We start from the raw sequence: 9,632 nt of genomic DNA on the forward strand, positions 1-9,632 counted from the left end.
TTGCCATGTAGACCACAGTGGCACAGAGGACCTTGTAGGGCAAAATTTAATAGGATAAATATTCCTAGGCCTGTTTGTATGAGGTGAAAAGCTGCAGAGTTGGGTATAAACAGTTCACAGAAATCCCCAAGCTTGTGGTTGCCAGGCAAACACACTGGGCTGTGATGGGCTGAGCAGCATTGTGAGCTGTAATTTAGGCTCTAGGATATAAGTTTGCAGTAGGAGACGTGAGTCACAATGCTGGGCGTTGCCATGGAGACCACAGTGGCACAGAGGACCTTTTAGGGCAAATTTAAATTGGATGAATATTCGAAGGCCTGTTTGTATGAGGTGAAAAGCTGATGAGTTGGGCAGAAACACTTCACAGAAATCCACAAGCTTGTGGTTGCCAGGCAACCACACTGGGCTGTGATTGGCTGAGCAGCATTGTGAGCTGGACTTTAGGCTCTAGGATACAAGTTTGCAGTAGGAGACCTGAGTCACAATGCTGGGCGTGGCAATGGAGAGCATAGTGGCACAGAGGACCTTGTAGGGCAAATTTAAGTAGCATGAATATTCGTAGGCCTGGTATGCCACAGTATTCTCTCTGAAAGCTTCACTGCTCAGAATTTGTGGATTGAAACGCGTGCAATTCTACACAAGGATGTACTATCAATGGGATATGAAACATGCCAGGGCCTGGTAGATGATCTCTGATATTTCCTTTCCTTGAGCATATGCTTTTCCCTTGTCATGTCTGTAATTTGGCTGAGTCCTGTTCCCTAAGATATTCAGTGAAGACTTACTGTCATCATTCACCTGTAGGATAAGAGCTTTCTATGAAATTTCTCAACAGAAATCCTGTGCAAGCACTTGGCTTTGGATATGAGAGACAGTGGTGGAAGTTGAAATTCAAGAGCAGCTATTTGAAAATAATGAAACAAGCCCCAAATAAGATCTTTACATGTTTCCCAGATGAATATGTTTGGAAATATGGGGAAGATGGATATCAAGACTGAGAACAGAGCTCACCCATTTCAAGATTCAAAAACCAGGGAAAAACATGGGAAAGCAAGAGAGCTGGTTAATCTGATGTAAAAATCTTTGATGATGAATGGAAAATTATATTCTCATGATGATTTAATCAGGCTGTAGAAGTGAAGTTCTCATGTTGGTTGTCATATGTATGGTGTCATGCATTGGGCAGTGGATGCAGGACAGGGGATCTTTAAATAAATCTGGTGGAACACAAAATACTGAAAAAAAAATCACCTAAATCCTGTGTATTCCTTTCTTTTAAGAGCACATATGGTTAATGTACAAAGTTTCAAAAGAGAAAATGTCTATTGGGTCATGGTTTCACCAAGTGAATGGTCACTTTACATTAAATTTTGAATTTTGCTTTTACAGTTGCTCATGTACAGGGTCTGAGTAAAGCAGAACTCAGGGAAAGCCTGGTCAATAAATGTGCATTCCATAAGTGCTTTCAAAACTAGTGAAACCCTTTGGACTTAATGTTTGTATTTTATTGGTTGATTGGTTTTTGAAACTGTTTGTTTTACTATTTTTAACTTTGTGAGTCAGGGAAGCCCTCACTCGTAGTGATTTAGACCTCTCCAAAAACTCTGAAGTTATTCATGTAACAGCTATTACATGTTTTAAGTTTCTCCTACTAAAACTTGAAAGACTGACAGACTCCTCTACTTTGCACCTAATTCAGTGTTGTGCTAAATGACTTTTTACAAGTCCTTGAAATGTGTCCTCCTCTAGTCACTGGTCGTGCTGGAATTTACTTTCTTGTGAAGACAGGATCTCAGCAAATTGACACAATACTCTTTGCCACTATTCTGGACACCTGGTTAAATATGGAGTTCCCTAAATGGTGTGTGTTTTATTTTGATCTCTGCTCACACTTTGGTCATCCCATTGGAACCACAGGGCTCCAGGCAATAGCGTTCTAGGCCTGAACAAGAAAATTTCCATTCCAGTTTGGGAGTTCATTCGTCTCTCATAATTAATTTTTCCACTAATGTGTGCTCCAGGAGAGGCCCTATCCAACTGAGTATAGGCCCATTTTCTTTCACTAACCTTCAGACTTTCTAAGATTTTTCAGTTACTAGAGGTTTTCCCAGACTTGCCATTGTTAAGGGACAGTGCACTTCACTTGAAGTTGTAAGATATTACTTCATGTGTCTCCGTGGAAATTCCACCAATGGGAAACTCTTGCTGTAGTCATCTCCAAGTGTTTCTGCGGAACAAAATATAACTAACAAAGGAAGTGGTTTCAAGCAGAATGCGGAAAGGAGGAATTATCTTTGTTTCAGGGCAGGTGGAACTTTCAAAGAAACAGTAATTCCTTTCAAATAGGAGGTAAAATCTTTGGTAAGGAGACATGGACATGACAAGCTAAACTTTATTTCACTTTTTTTGAAACGCCAAGGGCAATTGAGAATTTCTTGGCTGGTGAATGATCCCTTTTTTCAAATATCTCTTAGGTAAGACACTCCAGCTTCTTCACACCATGGTAATGTTCCTTCCATGTAAAAAACGAAAGCAAAAAACAAAACAAATTCAAACAAAACACATTAAATTACATATGAGAGCACACATTGGCTCAGCAGGCTCATGTAAACACTATTCAAGAAGGTAGAGGTACAGAAGCTTCAGTCTTCAGCCCATGGCCTGAAGTTTTGTCTCTATCATGGCCCCTCAGTCCCCTTGCATGTCCTCATGAACTCATGAATCTTTACTCATTTCCTGTTCAAATGAACAGGATGCAATATATTTGAACCCTGTTCACCTGGGCTGTAATCATCCAACGACACACCAGAGAAAGGGCAGCCACACCCTTGCCTGGGGCCTTGGAGCTTTTCACAGTAGAAATGGACACCTTAACAAGGGGAGCCAAAACAAAGAGAGGCATATTTCTAAATCCTGAACCACAGAAGCTACCTCTAGACCAGTAGTGGGATTTCACAAACTATGTAAGAATCTCTGTGTTCATGCTTGGCTTTGTCGCTCATGCCTATAATCCCAGCAATCTGGGGGCTGAGGTGGATTGATCCTTGGGAGTTCCCATCCATCTTGGGCTAAGAATTGATCTCAAAGCCTCTTTCAACAACTTCATAAGATGCTGTTTCCAAAAAGAGAACCACAGAAAACTAGACACACTTGGACTAGGTCCCTGGGTGCACTTCATGAGTTATGGAGACTAAATATTCCATGCCATGAGAAAATTCCTGGGATTTTGAGGGAAAGGGGCATTTGGATCCCGTTTCTAAGTGTTTCACTTTCACCATGTTACATTTGAATTCTGGTAATACCTGCTGCTTATAAGCTATCTAGCATTATGTTGGTTTAGGTATTGTGCTAGTACCTCATGTTTAGTGTTCAGGATTATGCTGGAAGGGCTGCAGGCCTCCTTGAAATTGCTATCGCAGACATGTGAACCCCGAAGAAGCTGAATATTTGAACAGGCACTCCAAATATTCATGCACTGCAAGGATTCACTTTCACTTTGGGACTCATCTTCTGGTTGCTGGCTATCAGTGCTAACTGATACTACCCTGGTGGCAGTAATCCAGCAGAGATTGCATGTATGGTTTGCAGGTTTGTTTCCCAAGCCACCAGAAACTCGGCAGAATCCAAATCATTGTGGTGTTTTCTTTGCTCCCCTGAAACATTTGGCATTCTATGTTTCAAAATTTAATAGACTGGGGTAGTCAAGTTTGGACCCCATAGACCACAGACAGAGCTAAAGACAGAGCTCATTACTTCCCTTCACTTCTCAAAATATGTCAAATTTGCTTGATCACTACAAATGAAAAAAAAATTATGACACAACATAGAGAGTCTAATCAAATACTGCATGATTGCAATAGCTGTGGTTGTATAAGGTGCAAAGCTGCAGAGATGGGCTGAAACACTTAACAGAAATCCACAAGTTGTGGTTGCCAGGCAACCACACTGGACTTTGATTGGCTGAGCAGCATTGTGAGCTGGAATTTAGGCTCTAGGAATCAGGTTTGCAGTAGGAGACCTGAGTCACAATGCTGGGCATTGCCATGTATTCCACAGTGGCACAGAGGACCTTGTAGGGCAAAATTTAATAGGATAAATATTCCTAGGCCTGGTTGTATGAGGTGAAAAGCTGCAGAGTTGGGTATAAACAGTTCACAGAAATCCCCAAGCTTGTGGTTGCCAGGCAAACACACTGGGCTGTGATGGGCTGAGCAGCATTGTGAGCTGTAATTTAGGCTCTAGGATATAAGTTTGCAGTAGGAGACCTGAGTCACAATGCTGGGCGTTGCCATGGAGACCACAGTGGCACAGAGGACCTTTTAGGGCAAATTTAAATTGGATGAATATTCGAAGGCCTGTTTGTATGAGGTGAAAACCTGAAGAGTTGGGCTGAAACACTTCACAGAAATCCACAAGCTTGTGGTTGCCAGGCAACCACACTGGGCTGTGATTGGCTGAGCAGCATTCTGAGCTTGACTTTAGGTTCTAGCATTCAAGTTTGCAGTAGGAGACCTGAGTCACAATGCTGGGCGTGGCCATGGAGACCATAGTGGCACAGAGGACCTTGTAGGGCAAATTTAAGTAGCATGAATATTCGTAGGCCTGGTATGCCACAGTATTCTCTCTGAAGGCTTCACTGCTCAGAATTTGTGGATTGAAATGCTTGCAATTCTACACAAGGATGTACTATTAATGGGATATGAAACATGCAGGGCCTGGTAGATGATCTCTGATATTTCCTTTCCTTGAGCATATGCTTTTCCCTTGTCATGTCTGTAATTTGGCTGAGTCCTGTTCCCTAAGATATTCAGTGAAGACTTGCTGTCATCATTCACCTGTAGGATAAGAGCTTTCTATGAAATTTCTCAACAGAAATCCTGGGCAAGCACTTGGCTTTGGATATGAGAGACAGTGGTGGAAGTTGAAATTCAAGAGCAGCTATTTGAAAATAATGAAACAAGCCCCAAATAAGATCTTTACATGTTTCCCAGATGAATATGTTTGGAAATATGGGGAAGATGGATATCAACACTGAGAACAGAGCTCACCCATTTCAAGATTCAAAAACCAGGGAAAAACATGGGAAAGCAAGAGAGCTGGTTAATCTGATGTAAAAATCTTTGATGATGAATGGAAAATTATATTCTCATGACGATTTAATCAGGCTGTAGAAGTGAAGTTCTCATGTTGGTTGTCATATATATGGTCTCATGCATTGGGCAGTGGATGCAGGACAGGGGATCTTTAAATAAATCTGGTGGAACACAAAATACTGAAAAAAAAATCACCTAAATCCTGTGTATTCCTTCCTCTTGAGAGCACATATGGTTAACGTAAAAAGTTTCAAAAGAGAAAATGTCTATTGGGTAATGGTTTCACCAATTGAATGGTCACTTTACATTACATTTTGAATTTTGCTTTCACAGTTGCTCATGTACAGGGTCTGAGTAAAGCAGAACTCAGGGAAAGCCTGTTCAATAAATGTGCATTCCATAAGTGCTTTCAAAACTAGTGAAACCCTTTGGACTTAATGTTTGTATTTTATTGGTTGATTGGTTTTTGAAACTGTTTGTTATACTATTTTTAACTTTGTGAGTCAGGGAAGCCCTCACTCGTAGTGATTTAGACCTCTCCAAAAACTCTGAAGTTATTCATGTAACAGCTATTACATGTTTTAAGTTTCTCCTACTAAAACTTGAAAGACTGACAGACTCTTCTACTTTTCACCTAATTCAGTGTTGTGCTAAATGACTTTTTACAAGTCCTTGAAATGTGTCCTCCTCTAGTCACTGGTCGTGCTGGAATTTACTTTCTTGTGAAGACAGGATCTCAGCAAATTGACACAATACTCTTTGCCACTATTCTGGACACCTGGTTAAATATCGAGTTCCCTAAATGGTGTGTGTTTTATTTTGATCTCTGCTCACACTTTGGTCATCCCATTGGAACCACAGGGCTCCAGGCAATAGCGTTCTAGGCCTGAACAAGAAAATTTCCATTCCAGTTTGGGAGTTCATTCGTCTCTCATAATTAATTTTTCCACTAATGTGTGCTCCAGGAGAGGCCCTATCCAACTGAGTATAGGCCCATTTTCTTTCACTAACCTTCAGACTTTCTAAGATTTTTCAGTTACTAGAGGTTTTCCCAGACTTGCCATTGTTAAGGGACAGTGCACTTCACTTGAAGTTGTAAAATATTACTTCATGTGTCTCCGTGGAAATTCCACCAATGGGAAACTCTTGCTGTAGTCATCTCCAAGTGTTTCTGCGGAACAAAATATAACTAACAAATGAAGTGGTTTCAAGCAGAATGCGGAAAGGAGGAATTATCTTTGCTTCAGTTCAGGTTGAACTTTCAAAGAAACAGTAATTCCTTTCAAATAGGAGGTAAAATCTTTGGTAAGGAAACATGGACATGACACGCTAAACTTCATTTCACTTTTTTTTAAACGCCAAGGGCAATTGAGAATTTCTTGGCTGCTGAATGATCCCTTTTTTCAAATATCTCTTAGGTAAGACACTCCAGCTTCTTCACACCATGGTAATGTTCCTTCCATGTAAAAAACGAAAGCAAAAAACAAAACAAATTCAAACAAAACACATTAAATTACATATGAGAGCACACATTGGCTCAGCAGGCTCATGTAAACACTATTCAAGAAGGTAGAGGTACAGAAGCTTCAGTCTTCAGCCCATGGCCTGAAGTTTTGTCTCTATCATGGCCCCTCAGTCCCCTTGCATGTCCTCATGAACTCATGAATTTTTACTCATTTCCTGTTCAAATGAACAGGATGCAATATATTTGAACCCTGTTCACCTGGGTTGTAATCATCCAAGGACACACCAGAGAAAGGGCAGCCACACCCTTGCCTGGGGCCTTGGAGCTTTTCACAATAGAAATGGACACCTTAACAAGGGGAGCCAAAACAAAGAGAGGCATATTCCTAAAGCCTGAATCACAGAAGCTACCTCTAGACCAGTAGTGGGATTTCACAAACTATGTAAGAATCTCTGTGTTCATGCTTGGCTTGGTCGCTCATGCCTATAATCCCAGCAATCTGGGGGCTGAGGTGGATTGATCCTTGGGAGTTCCCATCCATCTTGGGCTAAGAATTTATCTCAAAGCCTCTTTCAACAACTTCATAAGATGCTGTTTCCAAAAAGAGAACCACAGAAAACTAGTCACACTTGGACTAGGTCCCTGGGTTCACTTCATGAGTTGTGGAGACTAAATATTCCATGCCTTGAGAAAATTCCTGGGATTTTGAGGGAAAGGGGCATTTGGATCCCGTTTCTAAGTGTTTCACTTTCACCATGTTACATTTGAATTCTGGTAATACCTGCTGCTTATAAGCTATCTAGCATTATGTTGGTTTTGGTATTGTGCTAGTACCTCATGTTTAGTGTTCAGGATTATGCTGGAAGGGCTGCAGGCCTCCTTGAAATAGCTATCTCAGACATGTGAACCCCGAGGAAGCTGAATATTTGAACAGGCACTCCAAATATTCATGCACTGCAAGGATTCACTTTCACTTTGGGACTCATCTTCTGGTTGCTGGCTATCAGTGCTAACTGATACTACCCTGGTGGCAGTAATCCAGGAGATTGCATGTATGGTTTGCAGGTTTGTTTCCCAAGCCACCAGAAACTCGGCAGAATCCAAATCATTGTGGTGTTTTCTTTGCTCCCCTGAAACCTTTGGCCTTCTATGTTTGAAAATTTAATAGACTGGGGTAGTCAAGTTTGGACCCCATAGACCACAGACAGAGCTAAAGACAGAGCTCATTACTTCCCTTCACTTCTCAAAATATGTCAAATTTGCTTGATCACTACAAATGTAAAAAAAATTCTGACACAACATAGAGAGTCTAATCAAATACTGCATGATTGCAATAGCTGTGGTTGTATAAGGTGCAAAGCTGCAGAGATGGGCTGAAACACTTAACAGAAATCCACAAGTTGTGGTTGCCAGGCAACCACACTGGACTTTGATTGGCTGAGCAGCATTGTGAGCTGGAATTTAGGCTCTAGGAATCAGGTTTGCAGTAGGAGACCTGAGTCACAATGCTGGGCATTGCCATGTAGACCACAGTGGCACAGAGGACCTTGTAGGGCAAAATTTAATAGGATAAATATTCCTAGGCCTGGTTGTATGATGTGAAAAGCTGCAGAGTTGGGTATAAACAGTTCACAGAAATCCCCAAGCTTGTGGTTGCCAGGCAAACACACTGGGCTGTGATGGGCTGAGCAGCATTGTGAGCTGTAATTTAGGCTCTAGGATATAAGTTTGCAGTAGGAGACCTGAGTCACAATGCTGGGCGTTGCCATGGAGACCACAGTGGCACAGAGGACCTTTTAGGGCAAATTTAAATTGGATGAATATTCGAAGGCCTGTTTGTATGAGGTGAAAAGCTGCAGAGTTGGGCTGAAACACTTCACAGAAATCCACAAGCTTGTGGTTGCCAGGCAACCACACTGGGCTGTGATTGGCTGAGCAGCATTGTGAGCTGGACTTTAGGCTCTAGGATACAAGTTTGCAGTAGGAGACCTGAGTCACAATGCTGGGCGTGGCCATGGAGACCATAGTGGCACAGAGGACCTTGTAGGGCAAATTTAAGTAGCATGAATATTCGTAGGCCTGGTATGCCACAGTATTCTCTCTGAAAGCTTCACTGCTCAGAATTTGTGGATTGAAACGCGTGCAATTCTACACAAGGATGTACTATCAATGGGATATGAAACATGCCAGGGCCTGGTAGATGATCTCTGATATTTCCTTTCCTTGAGCATATGCTTTTCCCTTGTCATGTCTGTAATTTGGCTGAGTCCTGTTCCCTAAGATATTCAGTGAAGACTTGCTGTCATCATTCACCTGTAGGATAAGAGCTTTCTATGAAATTTCTCAACAGAAATCCTGTGCAAGCACTTGGCTTTGGATAGGAGAGACAGTGGTGGAAGTTGAAATTCAAGAGCAGCTATTTGAAAATAATGAAACAAGCCCCAAATAAGATCTTTGCATGTTTCCCAGATGAATATGTTTGGAAATATGGGGAAGATGGATATCAAGACTGAGAACAGAGCTCACCCATTTCAAGATTCAAAAACCAGGGAAAAACATGGGAAAGCAAGAGAGCTGGTTAATCTGATGTAAAAATCTTTGATGATGAATGGAAAATTATATTCTCATGATGATTTAATCAGGCTGTAGAAGTGAAGTTCTCATGTTGGTTGTCATATGTATGGTCTCCTGCATTGGGCAGTGGATGCAGGACAGCGGATCTTTAAATAAATCTGGTGGAACACAAAATACTGAAAAAAAAATCATCTAAATCCTGTGTATTCCTTTCTTTTGAGAGCACATATGGTTAATGTACAAAGTTTCAAAAGAGAAAATGTCTATTGGGTCATGGTTTCACCAACTGAATGGTCACTTTACATTAAATTTTGAATTTTGCTTTCACAGTTGCTCATGTACAGGGTCTGAGTAAAGAAGAACTCAGGGAAAGCCTGGTCAATAAATGTGCATTCCATAAGTGCTTTCAAAACTAGTGAAACCCTTTGGACTTAATGTTTGTATTTTATTGGTTGATTGGTTTTTGAAACTGTTTGTTTTACTATTTTTAACTTTGTGAG

The sequence above is a fragment of the Cavia porcellus genome, unplaced genomic scaffold (genome assembly GCF_034190915.1).
Source record: "Cavia porcellus strain 051 isolate PalLab524CR breed Dunkin Hartley unplaced genomic scaffold, mCavPor4.1 scaffold_36, whole genome shotgun sequence".
Taxonomy (NCBI): domain Eukaryota; kingdom Metazoa; phylum Chordata; class Mammalia; order Rodentia; family Caviidae; genus Cavia; species Cavia porcellus.